Source organism: Budorcas taxicolor, chromosome 1 (genome assembly GCF_023091745.1).
Source record: "Budorcas taxicolor isolate Tak-1 chromosome 1, Takin1.1, whole genome shotgun sequence".
NCBI classification, from domain to species: domain Eukaryota; kingdom Metazoa; phylum Chordata; class Mammalia; order Artiodactyla; family Bovidae; genus Budorcas; species Budorcas taxicolor.
Genome location: NC_068910.1, coordinates 214,713,690 through 214,736,734, shown reverse-complemented (window position 1 = coordinate 214,736,734; position 23,045 = coordinate 214,713,690). Strand labels below are relative to the sequence as shown.

The following is a 23,045-nucleotide window of genomic DNA, read 5'->3' as shown; positions in this document are numbered from 1 at the left end:
CAGGGTCAGAGGAAAAGATGGGCTTGGAAATGTTGAACTTTCGGATGTTCTCGAAGGCCTCCATAGCATCAGGGATGCCAGCCGGTCCCTGTGGAAGTGAAGCAAGTGGCTGTCTGTCGGTCATGGGACCTGCCAATGTTGCCTTGATTTTGTGGAACCTTCAGGCTGAGCACGGGGCGTTCTCATAACTCCCACGGTGGTAATTCGGTGTGTTCGGTTATGTATTTATCTTTAATAAAGTACCTACTTCTCGGAGCACTGTGAGTAGGCTTTCTTCCCCGCGATGGTTGCCTTGAGGGAACTGCCTGTCTGTTCTCTGTGCACTGGGGTGTGTGGTCTGATGTGCTGTTTTTCTTGCAGACGTTTCTGGTAAGTAGCATAGAGAGATGAAGGTGGAGGTGAATCTGTGGAGGTGAAAATACAAATGTGGCCTCATTCTTGGTGGTGAAGCCAATTGGACGCTTAATCGGCAGCATAAGAGTCTACAAAGTGGCCTGTTAACAGTATTTTCAAGGCCAGATTGGTGACATTTGTAGAAATGAGAAAAAATGAGCACCAAAGTCAGATATTGAAAAGAGAAAAAAGAAAGTTTTTTTGGTCTCGTGTCTTTAGTTTTGCCGCATGAAGGTGAAAAGCATTTGGCTGTGTTTTCATCAAGGGTTATAGTTCACTGGAAACTTCATGAATATGGAAGTTGCTCAGAATTGGGCCATGACAATGTTTAAAAATCCTTCTTGATTTGGAATTTGAAATGTTTGTGTGAGAGGATTTAATTAATACTTACTGTATACACTGTGTTTCAGAAGTTCTGTTCAGTCTTTATTTCTCAAGATATGTTTTGTTTTTCAAGGTATGGTCAATAATATATAAAAAAAGAATCATCAAAGTATGATTCAAAGATTTTAATCTTACAGAGATTTTTCTTTCTTTGGCTATAAGGATTGAAAGTCTCCTGAAATATAATGATGTGGAAAGAAATCTTAAGATCTAGGGTTTGACATGCTCTGCTTTCAGCAATATGAGCAGAAATTGTTGGATTTTATAACCTCAAATGCTGCCTTTTTAATTCTTATTTTCACCCTTTTTCATGTCCATATTTCATAGCAGCTGCGTCTAATGTTCTTTGTAAATTTTGAATAGGTCAGGTACAGTTATGTGTGTGTGTTTCAGAAAAATCAGTGTATCAAAGGACATTGAAGTAACAGCCCATCTTTTAGAGTGTGGGGTGTGTTTTGCATATAATACACATGTGTGATCGTTTAATTTAAAGTATACATTTCTAAGAGATGAAGATATTTTCAAAGCTTCAGTGTCTTGTGATTTTTCACAGTGAATTATGGCAACAGTTACACTTATCCAGGACATTCTGCTTATTTTAACATTTGATTACACTGCATTCTCTGTATATTGTCTGTAGCTTAAGTAAACTTTCAAAATGACTTCGAGTGGACCCTTTTGAATCCTCTGTTCAAATAACATAGACCCTCTTTATAGGTAACTTCCTTTAAGACATGTTCTGCTAGGCTTCCTGGGTAAAGTAATGAGACGATTTTACAGACTTGTTTATAGAGTGGAAAAAAGGCGGCCCGAGTCTGTTGACTACAGTTTTAATTATGTTAGTGCAAAGCTCAAATTAGCATAGGGAACATTAGGGCGGCCGTGGCTGTCTGTTGGAATTAGGAAACAGTTTGTCATATGGGCAATTGCCAGTCCCAAATGCTCTCTGCTTTTTGTTGTTTCAGTAAATAAAATCAATTAGTTGATCAGGTATCAGATGCACAGAGTTGAGGTTGTTCCTCTGTGTCTTGAGTGGATTTCTCTTTTTTTTTGGCTTGAATAAGAGGCACTTTGAAAAGTTCAGTGTTTCTGTCCTGTCTCTATGATCTTCACCCTCACTTTCCCTTCATATTTTGGAAATGGGAACAAAGTGTTTCCATGGGAATTTTAAAAGAATTTTGGGAGCTTATGTGAATGTGTCCCTTTCTCCTTCAAGGTCCGGGAATTTTAAGATCAGATTAAGAGCTCTAATGGAAGCGTATGGAAGCATCAAAACTGCTGCCCTTACATGCAATTCCTGAGTCAGTTTCGGTGCTTCCGGGGCTTCTGAGCCACCTGACAATACTGGGGGGGCCTTAACACCCCCTTCCTGCCTTCTCTACAAAACAGCACTGCCTTTGCTTACTGACTCTAAGGTGCTAGTTATTAGCCTTGGAACTTGATTTTGCTTCAGTTAGGATTTTTTAATTCAGCCTCCCAAAGACTTTGCTGATCCTTTGTTATGCCTTGGGCCACTGGGGAGTCCAATGAAGCCTGCAGTCGCTTCTCAAAATAATGCTTTTAAGTGCAGGAAAGGCCATACACAGAGTGACAGGGGAAGCTAATTCTATTGTAATCCACTTCTGTCCTTGGGTGGTCCAGGGAGCCACAGGTTACAGCCCCTGATCCTACAGTGTAAAGGTCGTTAGTCTTTCAGGCAGAGTTGTGGGGATTTACCTTTATCACCCATGTGGCAACTAGAGGCCCAGTTGCAGCTGTGAGTGGAGGGAAAGCATCTTAGAACCAGACAGGAGATGGAAAGTTTCTAACAAGGCTTGTGGAGGGAGAATGCGACTCCTGTCCCTGTGAGTTGTTTCTAGAAGGTCCTTTCTTTGATTTGACAGAAGTTGGGAGTTTGGATGATCACTGTGGTCTCACTTGCATGCGGACTCTAAAGAAAGCAGCAAAGTAGTGAAGGTGACGACGGGAACAAGCAAAAAGGCAAACCCACGGGTGGAGAGAACAAACTAATGGCTCCCAGTGGGGAGGGGAGGTGGGGGTGACAGAGGTGAGCAGTGAAGACGATGAGCTGTTCCATATAAAACAGACTACAAGGCCGTGCTGTGCCCCTAGGGTTATAGCCAGTGTTTTCTAATAACTGGAAATGGAGTTGGTGTTCAGTTGCTCAGCCAAGTCTGGTTTCTTTTCTGACCCCATGGACTGTAGCCCACCAGGCTCCTCTGCCCATGGGATTCTCCAGGCAAGGATCCTGGAGCGGACTGTTACTCCCTTCTCCAGGGGATCTTTCCAAGCCAGGGACATTGGCAGGCAGATTCTTTACTACTGAGCCGCCTGGGAAGCCCTGGAAATGGAGTGGAACCTTTAAAAATTGGGAATCACTATATTGTACTCTACTAACTATCAATAGTGCACATCAGCTACACTTCAGTTAAAAAAAGAAAAAAGAAACTTTAAAAGCATAAAACTTCTGTGTACTTCGTGCCTTGCACATAGCAGGCATTTGCTGACTATTTGCTATCAGGTGTGAAGCAAACTTGTATAAAACCTTGGGGTTATGTGAAGGAAGCTCGTCTCCTTCATATATAGTATTTTGAGGGATATGACGAATGAGTTGAACAGCCCTGGGGCATATGAGTTTTCAACAGTTCATTGGCTTAAGTGAAATTAGAATTGTTTCATCTCTTGCTACTTTAGGAGTCAGTAACAATGGAAGGATTAGAAAGTAAAATACTGCTGCCCCACTAACTCAAGGTTGTATTCCCAGAGCACTGGCCTGAAAGTAGAATTACCGGCCATGATCTTAAAAAAGAGCTAGTTGGATGGTCACCAACTCAATGGATGTGAGTTTGAACAAACTCCAGGAAGGTGGTAGAGGACGTGGAAGCCTGGCGTGCTGCAGTCCATGGGGTCGCAAAGAGTCAGACATGACTTAGTGACTGAACAATCTTAAAATGACTTGTGCTCGTGTCCGTGGGTGGCTCTGGACACACTGGGCATGCTGCCTCAGTGGCTATGGGAGAGGGAATTGGAAAGGATAGAGTAGAATTTGGGGGTTATTTTTCTCATGATCCCCTTTATGAGGGACTGCAGTGCTCTCAGAGAATATTCTGGAAGCCTGCACTGTTTCTCTGTTTTTGTTCAGTCTCTCGAACCATTTCTTAATTATCCATCTTTTCTTTAAAGTGATTATTTCATTTTTTTTTTTTTTACAAAACAGATCTTTGTTTAAACACCCCCCCCCCAACACTCATACATACACTTGTTTATATCTCTTAAAAAAACACGTGTGTGCGTTCGTTGCTCAGTCGTGTCTGACTCTTTGTGACCCCATGGACTGTAGCCCCACCAGGCTTCTTTATTCATGGGGATCCTCCGCGCAAGAATACTGGAATGGGTAGCCATTCCCTTCTCCAGGGGACCTTCCCAACCCCAGGAATGAACCAGGGTCTCCTACATTGCAGGCAGGTTCTTTACCGTCTGAGCCACCAGGGAAGTTGAAAAACTGTTCGTACAAATATGAATAAAATAAATAAGTGAAACAGCTGTCCCTGATGCTTTTAGGAAAAGATGACTTCTGTGGTTAGACCTCCAGAATAAGGCTCCCTATGTGGGAAGGGGAGACCCAAAGCTATGCGTCCTGGACCCCTTGGCACCCCAGTAACTTGGCAGATGGATTGCTCTAACAGCTGGCACGGAAGAGCATCACGGTGCAGGAGGCTGTGGGAAAGCCAGGATGAGAGCTTCTCTGAGTGTAAGACCTTCCGAGAAGAGGGCCTGACCGAGACTGTCTCCAGGCCTTCCCAGTGGTGGGGGCACATCCGCTCTGGCGGGATCCTTTCTTGGGCTAAGGGATGGCCTCAAATGCATCAGGGGACCCCAAAGCATGGGGAACAACTCTTCTCTTCTCTGGGGACTCTGTCAGATCGCCCCTGAGGTTTCTGATGCTTTGTGGCCACAGACACCGCTGCCTTTGAGTCCTTCCCAGTCCCGTGACCCTGGGCCAGGGCTCTGAGCTCCGCTTCCTCCACTGTAAGGTGGGATCCTAATGCCTGTTCTGATGTGAGTCCAGGACAGCAGAGCTCTGGTAACTGCTCAGGCAGATGCCATGACGCGATCTGCGTCTCAGCTTTGCTGGTGAACTTGCCTTGTCTTTCTGGCACTGCTCTGAAGTCTGTGTGCCCCATTGCCCGGCTCCAGTTGTGAACTCCAGAGGCCCACCGAGACAAGGAGAAGGGCGGGTCGCTTCCACAGGTCACTGTTCCGGCCTCCCAGGCAGGGAAGGGCATACGGGAGCCTGGAGGGGACAGGCCAGGGGAGCTCTAGGAGTCCCTGGATATAAGGGTGCAACCAGGCAGGTTCCAAACACCCAGGCAGGCAGAATGTCGGGGGTCCCTCACGGCCCGGCTGTTCAGAGGCTTGGTTTAGTCCTGCTCTGAGGGTGGAGGCTGTTTGCTCCGTGGCTGACGGAGGGCAGAGGCCCGCAGAGCCTCTCGCTCCTGACCATTGCATCCTTCCACTGTTGTTTCCTTTAAATTATTTTCATTTATTTTGAAAAACGCATGTCTTGTTTTGTGCAAATTACGGTCATAAAACCTTCAGGGGATCTCCCCAACCCAGGGATCGAACCCAGGTCTCCTGCTTTGCAGGTGGATTCTTTACTGTCTGAGCCACCAGGGAAGCCTGAGAATACCGGAGTAGGTAGCCCATTCCTTCTCCAGGGGAATTTCCTGACCTGTCCTGTTGTAGGAAATAATATTGCTTTCAGTTTTTCACTAATTACATTGCGATGCACCCTCTATATATTTTTTCAAATTTATTTTATTAGTATTAGTGCTTAGAAAAGGACTTATTGGACCAAGTGGCATGTGTGTGCATGTGTATACATATGTGTGTGTGTGTATATATATATCTATTTAAAGTCTCTGCCACAGTTTTTGAAAAATGACCACTTCACTCTCTAAAAGGGTTGTGCCAGCTCCGACTTATGGCCATATATGAGACTCTTTCCACTGCACTCATAACAACTCTGACTATTTCGCTCTTCAGAAGCTTCAAAGCTTTGCCATTGTGACAGGCAAAAATGGAATCTCATTTTAATTTCAGTAATTAGGGTGTTTCATCACACTTTTTTTTGCTGTGAACCCGTTTCAAGCAGTGGCCACGGTGACCTCTGGATCTTTTTCTCGTTCACACTTTCCTTCCCTGTTTGCTCACACTTATTTCCCTGCCGCACGTGGCTGAGGCATGTTATATAAAGCCTAAGATCATTCCTCGTTCTGTCTCCTCCCTCCTGCCTCGTTTTCTCTCTTGCCAGTGTGCCTCCCAGCTCTGCTTGTGTTTGGGAGTGTGACTCTGTGTCTATCTGTGTAAACCACAGAACCTGTTTTTTTGTGATCGGTCTGCCCATCTCTTTTTCTATGTTTTTCAATGTTTGAAAAAATAAATGTTGATTAAATCCTTTAAGGTCATAAAGAGAAAGTTAAGGTATCAGGAAGATAATTATTGTTGCAGATTTTAAATAGATGTATATTGCTATGGAGATATTTCTCCTAGTTTAAATACAAATTAAATAGAACTGCTGTTGAAAAAAGCATAGAAAAGACACTTAAATTATGCTTATCAGGGGAAAAGAATGGGGGAAGGGATCGTTAGGGAGTGTGGGGTGGATATGTACCCACTTCTCTATTACGGATAGCCAACAAGGATGTACTGTGTAGCACAGGGACCTCTGTTCAGTGTTACGTGGCAGCCTGGATGGGAGCGGGGTTTGGGGGAGAATGGATACATGTATATGTATAGCTGAGTCGCTCCACTGTCCTTCTGAAACTACCACAACATTCTTAATCAGCTATACTCTGATGTAAAATAAAAAGTTAAAGCAGAGTTTTTCAGAGGTAGGTGTTGTATCTGGAATTCATAATCCAGATTAGTATCATCCTTGTGACAGCTCCGCTGGATGCTCACATTATCTCATGAGATGCTCACTGCAGCCTGCATCCTGGTGCTTTTTGCCCAGATAAGGATGGAGGATTAGAGAGAGGCTGAGAAACGTGCTCCAGGCACACAAATCTGTTTCCCCTCTATTTATCACCATATGACCTTCCCCCCACCCCCCGCCCGCCGGTATTTGCCTTAGCTCTTAATGTTAAATTACCATGCAGGAAAAAAAAAAAAAAAAAAAAAAACACCACAATATATGAAAGGATATAGTGATATGTCTCCTGTAAATATATCACACTTTGATAAAATTTAAAAATAAGAAAGAGGAAAAAAGGATATATGTTAAATAATGAAAATTACCATAATTGGCTCATTTATGTTACCACTCTTGAGTGAGAAAACCCCTTAGGTGACAGTTATTATGCTCTTGTTGGCTGATTAAGATAAAGGACTAGAAAATTCAAGAGCTAAACTCTTAACACCCAATTCTGTGCTTGGTGACAAGAATTCTTTCCATATTTGGTGACATCCAAGGGGCCGTGGTTCCAGATTCCAGATCGTTTCCTCACCCCAAGTATCAACTTCCTCGCCCGCGTCTCCTGGGTTTTCCATCAGGCCTTACCAAGTCTTTCCGTAGGGGTGTTCATGGAATTGGACTCTGGGAAGAAAAAACGTACTCTGCTGTTCAGCACAGATAAGTGCTGAGACATTTAGAAAAGAAATGCCAAGGCCAAGTGAAATTATTTATTTTTAAAGCTACATCATAATCCAATCATAACATGCACATCAGGGCTGTTACTTCAAGTGACTTTGTTCCAGACAATGCATGTCAGTTTCTGGAGTGTAAAACAAAGAGCGTTTTCTAGTACATCCTGCAAAGACTTTGCACTCCTGGATCTTAACACAATGGCCTTTAAATCATCCAACCTTGAAGATTTAACATCTCTCCTCCTGTTATAAAATTATAGGGTAGCACATCGATGTTTTTTTTCCATTTAACAAGTATAGAGATACAGTCCAACACCAAAGAGTTTTCCCTCCCAACTACCTCCCTCCACAGGCTCCCAAGTGCATTAATTCAAATCCTCGGCCAGTAGCAGCTTCACCGTCCTAGTCCTTCTGAACCCCACTGGACCCTGTTGAGTTTTATTTTCTCAAGTTAACTGGAGGCGTGCGATGCTCACCTTTGAGGAAGAGGAAGCTGTTGAAACAACACTTGAGAATTTGTCAACATAATTAGTTTGTGTCTCAATGTGAGGTAGATTTCCCAAGACATCGCTCCCAAGTTAAAAAAAAAATTATATATATATATATATATTACTATGTGGTTTTATATTGCAAAGTCCCCCTGGGATCTGTGTTGTCTGGAGGTGTCACCTTCCGTTCACAGAAGCGTCAGCATGTAGGTGAATGGAGCCGGCCCGTGCTTATCTTATGCCCAGGGAGGCCCCTGACACTCTCATTTCTTCATTCTTAAAATAGACTCTGTGGGGAAAGGATTGGTCTTATCTCGCGGACAAGGAAAGGGAGGCGTCGCTGTGAAGGCTGGCGAGGGAAGTGGAGAGAGGCCGGCCTGGGGGGGCGGTGGCCGGGCCTTCAGTGGGCGCTGCAGGACCTCCGCGGGGAAGGCGCCGCGCCCGGAGTCCGGAGCCCGGAGTCCGCTCCTTCTCGGGAGCACAGGAGTGGGCTCCGGGCGTTTCTCCCTGGACAGGTCCCGCCCCTCACCTCCTCTGGGTGTCTCCTCCATCAGAGGGAGCCGCCACGCTTCCCACTGCACAGGGCTCCGGGGAGGTGAACCGAGCTGGAATGGTCCTTGAGGCCCGAACTGCTTGTTAGCTAATTTTAGTCTTCACTAGAGTCGCATCGGTTTTCCTTGTAGGAGCAAACTCAGGAAATCCATAAAGATTTTTTTTCCCCCAATTTATAACAGGTAGTGAATTTTTTTTTTTTTCTTAAGGTGGCCAGTTTTCCTCTGATGCATGTGTTCTTTTCATTTGATTAAGAAATAAAGACTCTTCCAGGGCAGTGAGCGCTCAGTAACTCCCAGTACTTTGCGTCAGAGCAGGACCTAAAACGATGCCAGCAGGCGCTTGCTGTGGAAGCAGCCGGAGCCTCCGTGCGGCTGGCTGGCCTGGAGGCCCCTGCTCGGAGGTCTTGCTGCTCTCTGCTGCTCTCAGTCCATCTCACACTCAATGCTCCTTCCGTCCTCTTTCTTCCTCTCTGCTCTCGTTAACAACCCAACAGGTGCTTTTTAAAACATAAAGCAGTAACCATGGAGAGGACCTCCCCCCAAACATCTCCAGTGCTCAGGGGTCCTCCCTGGACCTGCTTCCATTTACCCAGTCACGTTTGTCATCCCAGGAAACCTGGGACAGTGCAGGCTCTCAAGCTTTGCATCCCGGGTAAAGAAATAGAGACAAAGTTGACCAGGTAATCAAAAGCCACAGCCGCGTGTCCACATTTGAGTTCTGTCTTTAACTTCTTATGTGACCTGCTAGCGCTAGAAGCATATTCATGTCCACATGTAAAATAAGAGGGCTTCCCAGGTGGCACTAGTGGTAAAGAACCTGCCTACCTCGGCAGAAGACAGGAGACGCGGATTTGATTGCTGTGTTGGGGAGATCCCCTGCAGGAGGACTGGTAACCCTCTCCAGTTTTCTTGTCTGGAGAATCCCATGGACAGAGGAGCCTGGTGGGCTACAGTCCATGGGGCGGCAGAGTCGGACACGACTGAAGCAACTTAGCATGCATATAAAATAAGAATGTGGCCCAAGATCAAATACAAGTGACATATTAATTTTTGAAGATGTTATATCTGTCATTCTGTTTTTATTGGTGCATAACTGCTTGATGATGTTGTGTTAGCTTCTGTGTGCAGCAAAGTGAATCAGCTGTGAAAGTGTTAATCGCTCAGTCGTGTCTGACTCTTTGCAACCCCATGGACTGTAGCCCCCCAGGCCCCTCTGTCCATGGAACTCTCCAGGCAGGAATCAGCTATATGCTTACATATCCTCTCTTCTCTTGAGCCTCCCCACCGCCTCACCCCCTGTTCCACGCCTCTAGGTCATCAGAGAGCCCCGAGCTCAGCTCCCTGTACTATAAAGCAGAGTTCTCACTAGTTATCTGTTTTACACATGACTTTATGAGTTATCCATCCTGCCAGTTTGAGTTAACATGGAAAGTCTTGTTGATTTTACCTGTTCAGCCAAAGACCCTGACTCTCTTCAGCCTGTGTTAAGCCTGGAAGAGGAGAAAAAAATCGACTTTCCTAGAGTAGCATCTCAGGGAAGAAAACCAGGCTGTGTTTTGGGGGCTTCCCTGAGAGTGAAGCTTCTGTTCTACCCCCAAGGCTGTTCCCACTGACTCCCTGCCTCTTGGGAACACAGTCTTATTGTTGGTGGTTTCGATAAGAAGCTGGTTATGAAATAAGCACACACACACATATATATTTTTTTAAGCCTTGTTCTTTGGAGATGGAAAACATCTTTTTTTAGATCGCATGTTTACTGGTTTGGTAAACAGTAAAATGCTGCTGTGGCAATTACCTTGAGGATAAAGGGTTTGTAGACAGATACTTCCTGCGTCCACTTCCTACACAGATAGCCAGCCCAACCAGAGACTCAGCAACGCAGAAAGAGCTCCGGATGGAAACTTCCTCTGCAAAGGCGTGGTTTGTTGTGCATTCTCTCTCCTCCATGGGGGCGGTGAGCCTCTTGCTACAGATTTATTGGCAGAATCCACTGTTGTGAAGTGGGCGAAAATGTAATGTTTCCAAGGTGATGGCTTTAGGCCCTTGTTCTCATCCTTGGTCTTGTCTGTTGCCTGGATTTTACAAAGAGGAGTGTAGCTAGATTAGACATTTCTATGAGTAGGACTCCTGTTCTGTGGGGTCTTGGGTCCCCTTGAAATTATGGATTATGATGCATGAGTCTGTTTTTTTTAAAACCTTTTATTTTGTATTGGAGTACAGCCAATTAACAATGTTATGATAACTGCAGGTGAATATCAAGGGACTCAGTCATAAAAGTGAAGTGAAGTTGCTCAGTCGTGTCCGACTCTGCGATCCCATAGACTGTAGCCTACCAGGCTCCTCTGTCCATGGGATTTTCCAGGCAGTAGTACTGGAGTGGATTGCCATTTCCTTCTCCAGGGGATCTTCCCAACCCAGGGCTCGAACCCAGGTCTCCTGCATTGTAGACAGACGCTTTACTGTATGAGCCACCAGGGAAGTCCATGAATCCCTTGATATAACATGTATTCATTCTCCCCCCAGACTCCTGTCCCATCCAGGCTGCCACATAACACTGAGCAGAGTTCCCTGTGCTATACAGTAGGTCCTCGTTGGTTATCCATTTTAAAAAGAGCAGTGTGTACATGTCCATCCCAAACCCTCTAACGATCCCTACCCCCCAGCAACTGTAAGCTTCTCCTCTCACTCTAGCGTCCATGAGTCTGTTTCTGTATTTGTTGACAAATAAGCCTCTTGGAGATTCAACTGGAGGTTTTCTTTTGGGTGGACATTTAGATGTAAATGTCATTTTAGATTTCGCTTTCTTCAGTCAAGCAGAGATCACCCGATTTGGGTACAGAAATCTCAGCGCACAGATTGTTCTCTGTGCTGAATTGACACCAGTTATTCAATTCCAGTGAATGCATTGTGTAGGTCCTTTGAACCAAAGCAAATAAAACCATAACACACAAACACTGAACAATAGGGAATCATCAATTTTCCACCTACAGGATATGTCCTTACCCACTGGCCCCTTTGCAGGGGGAAAAATATATCAAGTCAACAAACAGTAACACTGAACAATAAACTAAACAAAATAAACAGCATCTGAAAGCCACTCAACTCGAGCCTTGGCAAAGCCCCAGAGAGTGCTGTTTACATACTCCAAGCTTGGAAACCCACGGCTCTACCCTGATCTCCTGCAGGTCTCCGAAGTAATCAGAAAACTGAGCCGCTGTTAACTGTTGGGTCCCTTCATGCGGCAGTGCCTCCTTGGATGATCAGAAGGTGCCTGTGAGCTCTGAGGTGAAATGGACAAGAGGACAGTGTCCGCTAGAGTCTGTGTCCAGTGTGTATTCCGTAGATGTTTGTGTCTGTCCAGGGAGAGACAGAAGCTTTGTCTGGTGGCTTCGAGAAGCTGCCAGACATAGTTACATGTAGTCCAGTTTCATGAAGATGCCAGTAAATGAACATCCGCTCAGTTCAGTTCAGTCACTCAGTCGTGTTCGACTCTTTGCGACTCCGCGGACTGCAGCACGCCAGGCCTCCCTGTCCATCACCAACTCCTGGAGTTTACTCAGACACACGTCCATTGAGTTGGTGATGCCATCCAACCACCTCATCCTCTATCATCCCCTTCTCCTCCTGCCTTCAGTCTTTCCCAGCATCAGGGTCTTTTCCAGTGAGTCAGCTCTTCGCATAAGGTGGCCAAAGTATTGGAGTTTCAGCTTCAACATCGGTCCTTCCAATGAATATTCAGGACTGATTTCCTTTAGGAAATCAGGACTGGTTGGATCTCCTTGCAGTCCAAGGGACTCTCAAGAGTCTTCTCCAACCCCACAGTTCAAAAGCATCAATTCTTTGGTGCTCGGCATACTCCAGTGATTTTATTCACACGGTCACTCAACACTCATATTTTGGTGGGATTGATGTGAAATTGCCCCCAATGATATTTTTCTTTTCGAGACCCCCTTGTTTGTGAGCTTTGGCTCATCTTGTTGGAAGACGTGGTCACTATCTCAGGAAGCTCCTGTTTGAATGAAGATCTTTCTTCCTCTGCGTTTGTTCCCCCTCCACCCTCCCTGTGAAGTTCTGTTGCCTTTTAGTGAAACTCCGAGACGCGTCTCCCAACGTGTTTCCTTCCAGCTGCTGCCTCCCTGCCACTTCTGCTTATTTTTTACAAAATGACTTCCCGAGCTCCCGCGTCTGTGTTGGTTCCGGCGCCCTGGGGGTCGTGGCTGGGTGGTGCCGGTGCAGAGCCGGTAGACCCATCTTTGACCTCCTCTCTGACAGTCACCACTGCCTGCCTGACAGCGGCGGTTGGTTCTGTTTTGTTTTCTTCAGCCTGAATACAGGTGTCATAGACCCACTGGATAACATATCTTTTAAACAACACAGTAATGATAAAAACTTCGTTCTTTTTCCCCCATTTCCAAAGCAATCACTGGAGGAGTTTAGAAAATAATTTAGAAAAGGAAGTTAAACCCATCGCATCAGTCGTGTCCAACTCTGTGCTACCCCAGGGACTTTAGCCCACCAGGCTCCTCTGTCCGTGGGCTTCTCCAGGCAAGAATCCTGGAGCGGGTTGCCATTTCTCCCTCCAGAGGAATCTTCCTGACCCAGGGATCGAACCTGGGTTTCCCCCATTGCAGGCAGATTCTTCACTGTCTGAGTCACCAGGGAAGACCTGATATTACACATCAGGGGTCTTTCGAAGATTTTTTTCCTGTTTTGTCTTCTTTTGTCTTTTTTTCCCATGCACACAGACATATTCTTTAAAACTAATAATGAATGGGAGAAATTAAAATCATTTAAATACTCCTTTTTACCCTCCTTCTTTTCTCCAGGCTAGTGAAGAAAAGAGGACTAGCAGCTGAATGTTTATGATCCCCTCCTAGAGATTAAAGCCCCATATCCCTTCCTAAGGGCCCAGTGTCTTATTACAAAGCAGAACCAAACGGCCGGGGCAGACCCTTGTTCCAGGATGCCATAGCAAAGGCACACCTCTTTTCTGTGCCTCAGTTTCCTTATCTGTAGAGTGGATTCGGCAGTGCCAAAAGCACCCTTCCTGGTGCTGGTGGAAGGACCCAACAGCTTAATACAGTCATGCTTTCCAGGTGGTGCTAGTGGTCAAGAACCCGCCTGCCAGTCCTGGAGACTAAGAGATGTGGGTTCGATCCCTGGGTCAGGAAGATTCCCTGGAGGAGGGCGTGGCAACTCACTCCCGTATTCTTGCCTGGAGAATCCCCATGGACAGAGGGGCCTGGTGGGCTACAGTCCATGGGGTCGCAAAGAGTCAGACACAACGACAGTAGCTTAGCTTGTGTTTGAACAGTAGTGTGTTTTTGTGTGCAAATCGGTGTGAGCTCTTTGTGGCTGTTAATCCAAGTCTCGTTCTTATTAGTTCGTGTACTGTCATGTGTTTCTTGCTTTGTTTGAAGTAATCAGTTCTTGATTGTGTGTGTTTGTGCTGTTCATCTTTGAATATTCGTAGCTTCTTCTGAAGAGGTGAAAGCACTTCCCTCCCTGTTATTGGCTTCTCTCTCATACCATTCTTTTGAGGACAGTGGAATAAATATAATAGAGTCAGTGTTGTCAGTCCATTTAGGAGTTCAAGCAAAATACTCACCTATCTTTCAGCAGCTGAACTCAGAAGCTCAGGAGTTTTGAGGATCCAAAGAGAAAACTGCGCTGGAGGGCTATCAGATGTCACTGCCTCCTCCCTCCCCTTTCCTCTGGCCTCTGCCAGTCAACGGACAGTTGAATGAATGAATGTGTGTCTGCAATGAGGGCCAACAGCTGGTCTCTGGAGTGGTCCTAGTGTGAGAGGAGCCCAGTGCTCATTCAAACCTGATTGCTTCGGCTGACACATTCTTTAGAGGAAAGTAGACACTGAATTGCCAGTTGGTGTTCATGATTAGGAATCTATGGAACCTCACTGAAGAACAGAAACTCTCAGACTCTGCTTGTTAAAGTTTGGCCCTCTATACCCTAAGTCACATGGCTGGTGCTGTGTAATCTTTTATCTGTGTGGACCGTGCCTGGTAATAATGTCTGTTGAATAAGTAAATGAATATCTGCCTGGATGATAAATGCATGAATGAGTGCATTAATTAGTGAGGTGATAACGCCATTGAGGATGAATTCATTTAATTCAGTGAGCAGTTATTGGCTTCCCTGGTGGCTCAGTTGTAAAGAGTCAGCTGGCCAGTGCAGGAGATGTAGGAGACGAGGGTTTGATTCCTGGGTCTAGAAGATCCCCTGAAGAAGGAAATGGCAACCCACTGCAGTATTCTTGCTTAGGAAACCGCATGAACAGAGGAACCTAGCAGGCTACAGTCCATAGGGTCCCAAAGAGTCTGACCCAAATACAAAGCATTGTGTTAACTGCCTCCTAGAGTTTAGGAAGCAAGTTGGGCCTCTTGATCAGAAGACAAAATTATTACTTATTCTTGGGACCAATGCCTTGCACGCTCCTGTGTCCAGTTTGAATGCCTGATGTTAGACAATACGCGTGTATTATCTTAAGGAACCTTCCTGGGCTTGGGAAGGTGGGATGATTATGTGGGTTGCCCAGAACATAGTGGGATTTTAAATATTTGTGAGCACATGTCCTTTAAATGCATGTGTCTGTTCTGGGGCATGGTTGGAGGTGCTTCCGAGTGAAAACTGGAAGCAGAAATACAGTTCCCAGAGCCTGCATTTTGTTACATGACACTGGTCTGGTTAAGGCAAAACCAAGCTGCAATTTCACTTTTGCTGAGTGGCAGCACCTACCGGTGTTTCTCCAAGGTTTGCACTGGCTCATTTAAAGGTTCAGTTCTTACAATCTCCTGGGCAAATACCCCTCCTGGGCACACAGTCATAAGAAGTTGTGTTTAATGGATTAGGATGGGCACCATTTGTTTTTCTTCTTCTGTTAACTGCAGTTATTCTTCAGAGATTTCTTTGAAGCTGTAACTTGATTCCTTAAACAGGTGTGCTGATATTCTATGTACGGTTCATACTAAGTGTGTTAAGTGTTAGTCGCTCGGTCGTGCCCAACTCTTTTTGACCCCATGGGCTGCCGCCCACCAGGCTTCTGTGTCCATGAGATTTTCCAAGCAAGAATACTGGAGTGAGTTGCCATTTCTTTCTCCAGGGGATCTTCCCTGACCCAGGGATTGAACCCGGGTCTCCTGCACTGCAGGCAGATTCTTAACCAACTGAGCTATGACGGTTCATACTAAGGGTTTCCGTATTCACTGATGAGTCTAGTAGCCCTTCCAGTACTGTAATTATTATATAGTTGACCTGTGCAATGGATATGATATGGGGAACATTTTCATAAATAGCTAATAAGATCTTTGTATTCAATTGCAAGATAATCTGCTTTACAAGAAAGATTAACTTTAATACCAATTAACAATCAGTTTATCTAAGCCAGGTAATAAAGTTGGATTCCATACTGAAATTTCAAGTTTAGCTGATGTATTCTTAATGTAATGAGCTTTACTGGTTCAGATATTATATGTAGCCAAGGAAAATGTGATCTTTCCTAAAACGTACAGAATTTGGTTATCTTGGTAAGATTTTTAAAATGAACTTCCAACCTTGTAATTTTTCCATCTTAAGAATTTGGCTCACTGCTGTTTCTCGACTGTCTGGCACATAAAATACTGACTCATAAATATTTGCTGAATGAATGAACATAAGAATAAATGACCAAGGGGGGTACTAAAATCTTTCCCTGAGGGCAGCATGTCTTTGGCAATTTACATGATTAGAAGAGGTCTGACTTGGTCTCTGTCCTAGCAAACACTACAGTCTAGTTTTTAAGGAGTTGAAGAGAAGGAAACAGCTTTTATTTTGAAGTTCAAAATGTTGGAAGAAACTTGATTGACCATTGAGGAGTCCAGTGTTTCTCAACCCAATTATCCGTTGGGTCAGGAAATTCCTCATTGTCTTTAGGATAATTAAAAGGAGTGCCAAAGAGAACTAGGATTTTGTTTGTGAAAGAGTATATATGAATTGGCTTCCCCGGTGGCTCAGTGGTAAAGAATCCGCGTGCCAATGCAGGAGACACAGGGGGCGCAGGCATCTTCCCAACCCATCTTCCCTGGGTTGGGAAGATGCCCTGGAGGAGGAAATAACAACCCACTCCCGTGTTCTTGCCTGGAGAATCCCACGGACAGAGAAGCCTGGCGGGCTGCAGTCTGTGGGTCACAGAGAGTCGCACGTGACTGAGCAACTAAGCACGGCACAGCGCAGATAAAATAGATAAAACAGCAAAGATCTGCTCTATTGCTTGGGGAACTATATTCAATACCTTGTAACGGAAAAGACTCTGAAAAGGAATAGGTGTATGTATATGTGTATAACTGAATCACTTTGCGGTACATCTGACACTAACATAACATTGTAAATCACTCTACTTCTACCATAGCTCGACAAATTTGCCCGTGAATGTTGGCTGGAAAAACATACTAGAGAAATTGGGTTTTAATTTACCTAATTAAATTAAAATTTTTCTGTTTTTTTTTTCTTCAACTTGTAACTTTCTTTTCAAACAAATTTTGAGAGATTTAAAGATGTTTGTTAAAACACGCCCTGCCCCCCATATCATCAAGGCCTGAATGATATGTAAATGTAAAAACTGTAAATGAGACATTTTTTCCCCCAAGTGGTACGAGAGACACATTTTCCCAAGCATAAAAATCAGGGCATGGTCAGACAAAGGGCTTTATATGGAAAATTTTGCAAAATTAATTTTGTTCTGAAAAATTTAAGCTGTCTGGTTGCTGCAAGCTGGGAGTTAACCTTTAAGCCCTTTTGGAAGCTGTCCTAACCCTATAAGGCAATTAATGGGCCATGTAACACCTTGAAATGCCAAAAAGTTTGTTAAAAACAGTATCTACATGTAGTCTGTTAGTGTTCTAGGGTTTCCATGAAAATAACCACAAACTAAGGGTTTAAAATACAGAAATGTATTGTCTTGGCGTTTAGGAGAACTGAAGTCCAAAATCAAGATGTCCCAGGGCTGGTTCTGAGAGCTCTGTGGAAGAATATCCATTCCACGCCTCAGATTCAGCTCTGGGCGGTCGTCCACAATCCTTATCTTCCTGGAAATATAGCTGCATCATGTTCACCTCTGCTTCTGTCTTGACATCACCTTATTTTAGTCTCTGTCTGTCCTTCTTGGTCTCTTAAAAAGATGCTCTCCTTGGATTTAGGGTCTTTGCTAATCTAGTCCAATCTCATCTGTATCCTTAATTATATCTGGAAAGATCCTATTTCCAAATAAGATCACATGATGAAGTTCCAGGTGGGTTTGGGGGCCACTCTTTGGGTAAGAAGGCGACAAATTAGATTTCAAGGTGGATCATCTCTTTTGCATGTTGCCTGCCTACTAGGAGAGGTTTACTCAGTGGTAAAGCCTACAACTGAAGTGCTGGGATTCTTACATTCATGCTTAGGTAGAAATCAGTCAAGTGTCCATACCAATTTGGAACGGGTAAATGCAATTTGTCTCACTGAAAAAAATACACGACTTCACAGCACGGATGTCAACCGCCCCGTGGTTCAAGGTTCAATCAAGTATGATGATCAAAACAAAAATCACTGTCAGGCAAAGTGTTTACTGTTTCAGTTTCACAAGATACGGGGTTTGAAGTTGTGGTTTCCCTGATCTCATCGTTTGACTTGGTAAATGTCAAGAAATGTGCCAAGGTTGGGGCAGCCCACGCCAGCCATCAGAGTCACGTGGGCAGAGTTACCCAGTCGCCCTCATCCTGCCTACACAGTCTAGACTAATGGATGAGTGTCCTGTTTGCATCTTATAAAAAAACGATTCCTGTGGCTTTTGTCATATGTCCTTGAGTTGAACCTGCCCTCCTCTAAGACATAAAGTGGCATCATAAACTGACTCTCAGGTGCTATGGTTTCTTCTCTGTCTTCTGTCTGTCTGCTGAGGTTGTATACATAAAGGATTTGGCACCAGAAGCAAGATCTACCCCCTGAATATCCTGCTGTTACATCATATGAAACGGATCTGAGCTTAAGTGAAATTGAGCTTCATCTTATCACGGACATTGAAGGCTCTTGCAAGATTTTCTTGGGAAAGAAATGAGAATTTAAATCAAGACCGATTGGGAGACTTAGGTCATGCTGTTAGTGTGTGACCTGGTCTACTTTAAGTACACAGAAGGGTCACTCCGGGCTGAAAAGCTGACCAGCTCAAGTGACTGTAGCTGTAGCCCATCTCCGCCTTGCCTAAAAGCTCCCAGGGTGACTGGGAGAATTGGACCATGGGATCCCTTGCTGGCATCAACTTGGCTGCAAATACAGAGAAGGTCTGCGTCCCTGTGATGCAGGAGCTGGTCTGCTTGCTTTCCTCACTCCTCCTGCCCTGTGATCCTACCCACTCATGGCAGGAGGAGGCAGTGTGTGAAGCAAGTAAGTGCAAAGCCTGAAGGCAAGACCCCAAGGCCAGGACGTTTTGTCTTCCTTGCAGTGACATCCCTGCATGACGTGTCCCATCTACCATGTCCCTCTCTCATGCTGTTACTAGAGACCAGTGTGAGCGAGATACACCGTAAAGATACAGCCTTGCTGGGTACGTGCAGACCCAACCCTGAGGCCTGGCACTTGTGACTTACCTTCTGGAGAAAGAGAAACTTGGTTCAAAGCAGAGGTAGGATGCCCTGTTAGGGGGAGCTATTCTGAGAGCTATCTTTGGTCATCATGAAGAGTGGATGAAAATCTTGAGGGAGATAAGCTTGCTTAGAACATGCTAAGTGAATCTTTCCCTTTTTTCCTTTTCTTTTTCACTTTAAAAAAATCTGAGTTACAGTCACACTAGTGGAGAGTTTGGGCTTCCCGGTTGGCACTAGTGGTAAAGAACCCACCTGGCAGTGCAGGAGATGTAAGAGACGTGGGTTCGATCCCTGGGTTGGGAAGATCCCCTGGAGAAGGACATGGCAACCCACTCCAGTATCCTTGCCTGGAGCATCGCATGGACAGAGGAGCCTGGTGGGCTTCAGTCGAAAGGGAGGGAACAGCTGCCAGGGCTTTGCGTCTTTGCGTCAGCGTAAGGGGTCCGACGGTCCCCACTGTTTATGAGCGCTTGACTCAGAAAGGTTCGAAAAGAGACATGACTGAAATAACTTAGCCCAGTGGAGGAGTTAGTTACATAGAACATCTGTCCCTCCTATTACTTAATACATGCACTTAAATATTTTCCTTCTTTAAATGCCATATGTGGGATATATGATGCATCCACGTTGGTTTGTCATCAGTTCTAAGATTCAGAGGGCTTCTCCTTTATCTGTTCCTAGTTATTATCTTGGATGTAGATAACCCAATGGCTCTGTATAAACTGATGCGAAAGAGGGCTATGGGCTGAGCAATAAGTTAAATGACCTCAGAGTGTGTCTTGAAAGTGTCGTGAAAGTTATTTTCAGTTGTAGGTGGTTGATGTCCTGAATTGAAGTGCATGTGTTAGTTGTTCAGTTGTGTCCGACTCTTTCTGAGCCCATGGACCATAGCCCGCCAGGCTCCTCCGTCCTTGGGATTCTCCAGGCAAGAATACTGGAGTGGGTAGCCATTCCCTTCTCCATGGGATCCTCCCAAGACAGGGATTGAAACCAGGTCTCCTGCATTGGTAGGTGGATTTTTTAACCATCTGAGCCACCTTAACCACTCATGAATTTACGTGGGGCGGCTTGGTTAACTCAGTCGGTTACAGCATTTGCTGATAAAGGCAAGATCACAGGTTTGCTCCACATGAAAGCTAATAACTTCTTAGAGATAAAAAGAAAAATCTCCTTTCAGTGACCACAAGCTGCCTCTCTCATGCAAATGCCCGCCGTGGTTGGAAGGGAGGAGCCGAGTGCAAGACAGCGGCCAGCTCTGTGCTCCTTTCCCTCTTGTTGGATACAAGACATAGAAAGGAAGAGACAAGAAAACACTCAAGTTGTGTTTCTACTAGCAGCGTGCGTGTTCTTGCCTGAAATCAACTCTCTCCAACTTCCCTGAGCTAGTAATTTTATTGAAAATTGCCCCAAATGATGTTTCACGCTAATAACCTCCATCTGAGCAAACCAAGGCCAAAGTTAATTACCTGAGTTATCGGCCCAGCCGTGACCCACCTGCCCCCCACCCCCGACTTCGTCATCACCACACATCTGCAGAAAAGAGGCCGTTTAGGTGGAATTCAAATCTGGTTGTTTAGTCTACGAGGAGGGGGGAAGGACTCTGTCTCTTTCATGTTTATAACGGTTGGCCAGAGCTTGCTGGGTGAAGGTTAATAGCTCTCCAGTTGAAGCAGTTGTGTGCCCAGATGGGTTATCAGGGCTGAACACTCGTTACAAGATTAATCTCATTTCCGACAAGACTTCCCTTTCCTTCAACTGATTTTTGCCCAGCCATTGGAGCTGTCATCAGCCGTTAAAAGGAGGGTGGATTGCCCTGGGATATTCGTGCTGGTATGCACTGAAACAACGCAGAGTGGTGTCCTATCTCAGGGAACATCTTTAGGAGAACACATTTCGGGGGTGTTACGAAGGCCAGGCGCTCAGAAACAGTGGGGACCGTCGGACCCCTTACGCTGACACAAAGGCGCAAAGCCCTTGCAGCTGTTCCTTCCCGGCAGGCCCTTGCTCCTAAGATGCCCAGTGACACTTGGGGCTTTGTTCACTGCCAAAGATGTAAAAAACAACGGTACGGTGATCACATCTGCATGTTCAGCCCCCACCTAAGCGATGAGGAGTTCTGTTTGCCGCGTCCACACTGAATTCTCTGGCACTGGACACCTTAATTCCTGTGCACATTTCAAGCTTCTGTTTAATTTCCGAGAGTCCGCAGGTACCGTCCTCACGTATGTGCCTAAAAGCAGTAGGCAGGCTTTTGTTTTATTATGACAAGTAGCTTCAGGACCATTTGGTTTGTCCGGAGAGATTCCACCAAGAGCATGGCAAGAGGACATGGTCTTCTTATCCCTTTGGGTTTGGCTTGTGGGAATCAGCTCTTCCGTGATCCTGATTAGCCACTGAGCTGTGGACTGTGGATGCTTGGGGTGCAGGAGGCAGGACGGGCAGGCTCACGTGGAGTTCTCTGTCCAGTGGGGCTGGGGGCGGGGGGTGGTCTGGCAGGTAGGGCACCGCAGGACAGTGATGGTGCAGCTGCAGAGGGGAGGGCGGGACAAACAGGGAAGAGTGCGCGTGCTGGCAGGGCTGGGGGGCTCCGGTCTGGATGAGATGTTGGGGGAGGCTGTCGGGCAGAGATCCAAAGGCAGTGCAAGGACAAGGCTGGCTGTCCCCGGAAAGTGTCATGGGCTGAGCATGGGCGAAGACCCTGGGGCAGAGCCAGGCTTGGTGCTCTAAAGGTCGCGACCCTACTTGTGCAGCGGGGCAGAGAGCCTCCTACCCACAGTGGCTGGTGCTCCCTGGGGTGAGCCGTGGAAGGGCTGGAGGAAGAGGAGCATTCTACCCAAAGGAGAGGTCCACCTGCTTCAGCTGAGGTCAGGTTCAGTCTTGTCCCAGGTCCCTCCGTGTTAGGTGTGAAGAGAAGGGAATGCCTTGGCCGTGGTGTGAAAGTCGCTCAGTCGTGTCCGACTCTCGGAGACCCCATGGACTATATACAGTCTGTGCCATTCTCCAGGCCAGAATCCTAGAGTGGGTAGCCTTTCCCTTCTCCAGGGGATCTTCCCAACCTGGGGATCGAACCCAGGTCTCCAGCATTTCAGGCAGATTCTTAACCCGCTGAGCCACAGGGGAAGCCCGTCTTGGCTGTGGGGTACCAGTGAAATGGGGACGACACCCTTTCCAGGAGTCCAGAGTTACAGGTATGGAGGGAAACCTTCCCTTCTTACATCGCATCTCTGATACATTGGCTCTTTCCACGGGCTGGGTTGGTTTTTAATACTCTTTCATTGCCTGCATTTCAAGATGCCTTTGGAGCTACTTCAGTTCTAGGCTGTTTGAGTGTGTTCAGTGGTCAAACCCATGCCCTTTGGATCCGGCGGCTGGGTTAGAATTCTGGTGTTTACTGGCAATGGGCTCTAGGCAGCTTATTTCATTAGCTGAGCCTCAGTGTCTACATCTTTGAAGTGGGATTGTGATAGCTCCTGCTTAAAAGGGTGACATGCAGGTTAGATGCATGAATTCACACAGGCACCTGTTGTAAGTGATAACCACCTTCTGATCTTGCCATTCAGGTTGTTGAGATCCTACACTGCCTATTTGTTGTTCAGTCACTCAGTCACGACCGACTCTTTGTGACCCCCATGGACTGCAGCACGCCAGCCTTCCCTGTCCTTCACCATCCCCTGGGACTTGCTCAATAGTATTTACCAATACATTGCCTATAGTATTTACCTTACTTAAAGCCATTCATTTCACTGAGAAAAGAGAGCATAAATTATCATTGTCTACAGATATTTTTGTTGGTTGGAGACTTCGTGTCACAAAGTTTTCTCCAGCAAAAAAAAAACAAAAAAAAACACAAAAACTGTTGAGCTAAGTTTTTCATTTCATCTAGTTTTAATTTTTAAAAGATACAGAAGATACAGGATCCAGAGACGCTTGGCCAACAGCCTGCCCTCTCTGAACACCCATGAGGG

The 23,045-nt window shown here is 45.7% G+C and overlaps 1 protein-coding gene across 3 annotated transcripts in view; it reads left to right on the top strand.

The window, feature by feature from the left end:
• The window catches only part of ERG (ETS transcription factor ERG), a 134,679-nt gene that overhangs the window by 481 nt on the left and 111,153 nt on the right, over positions 1-23,045 (top strand). The window lies entirely within an intron of this gene.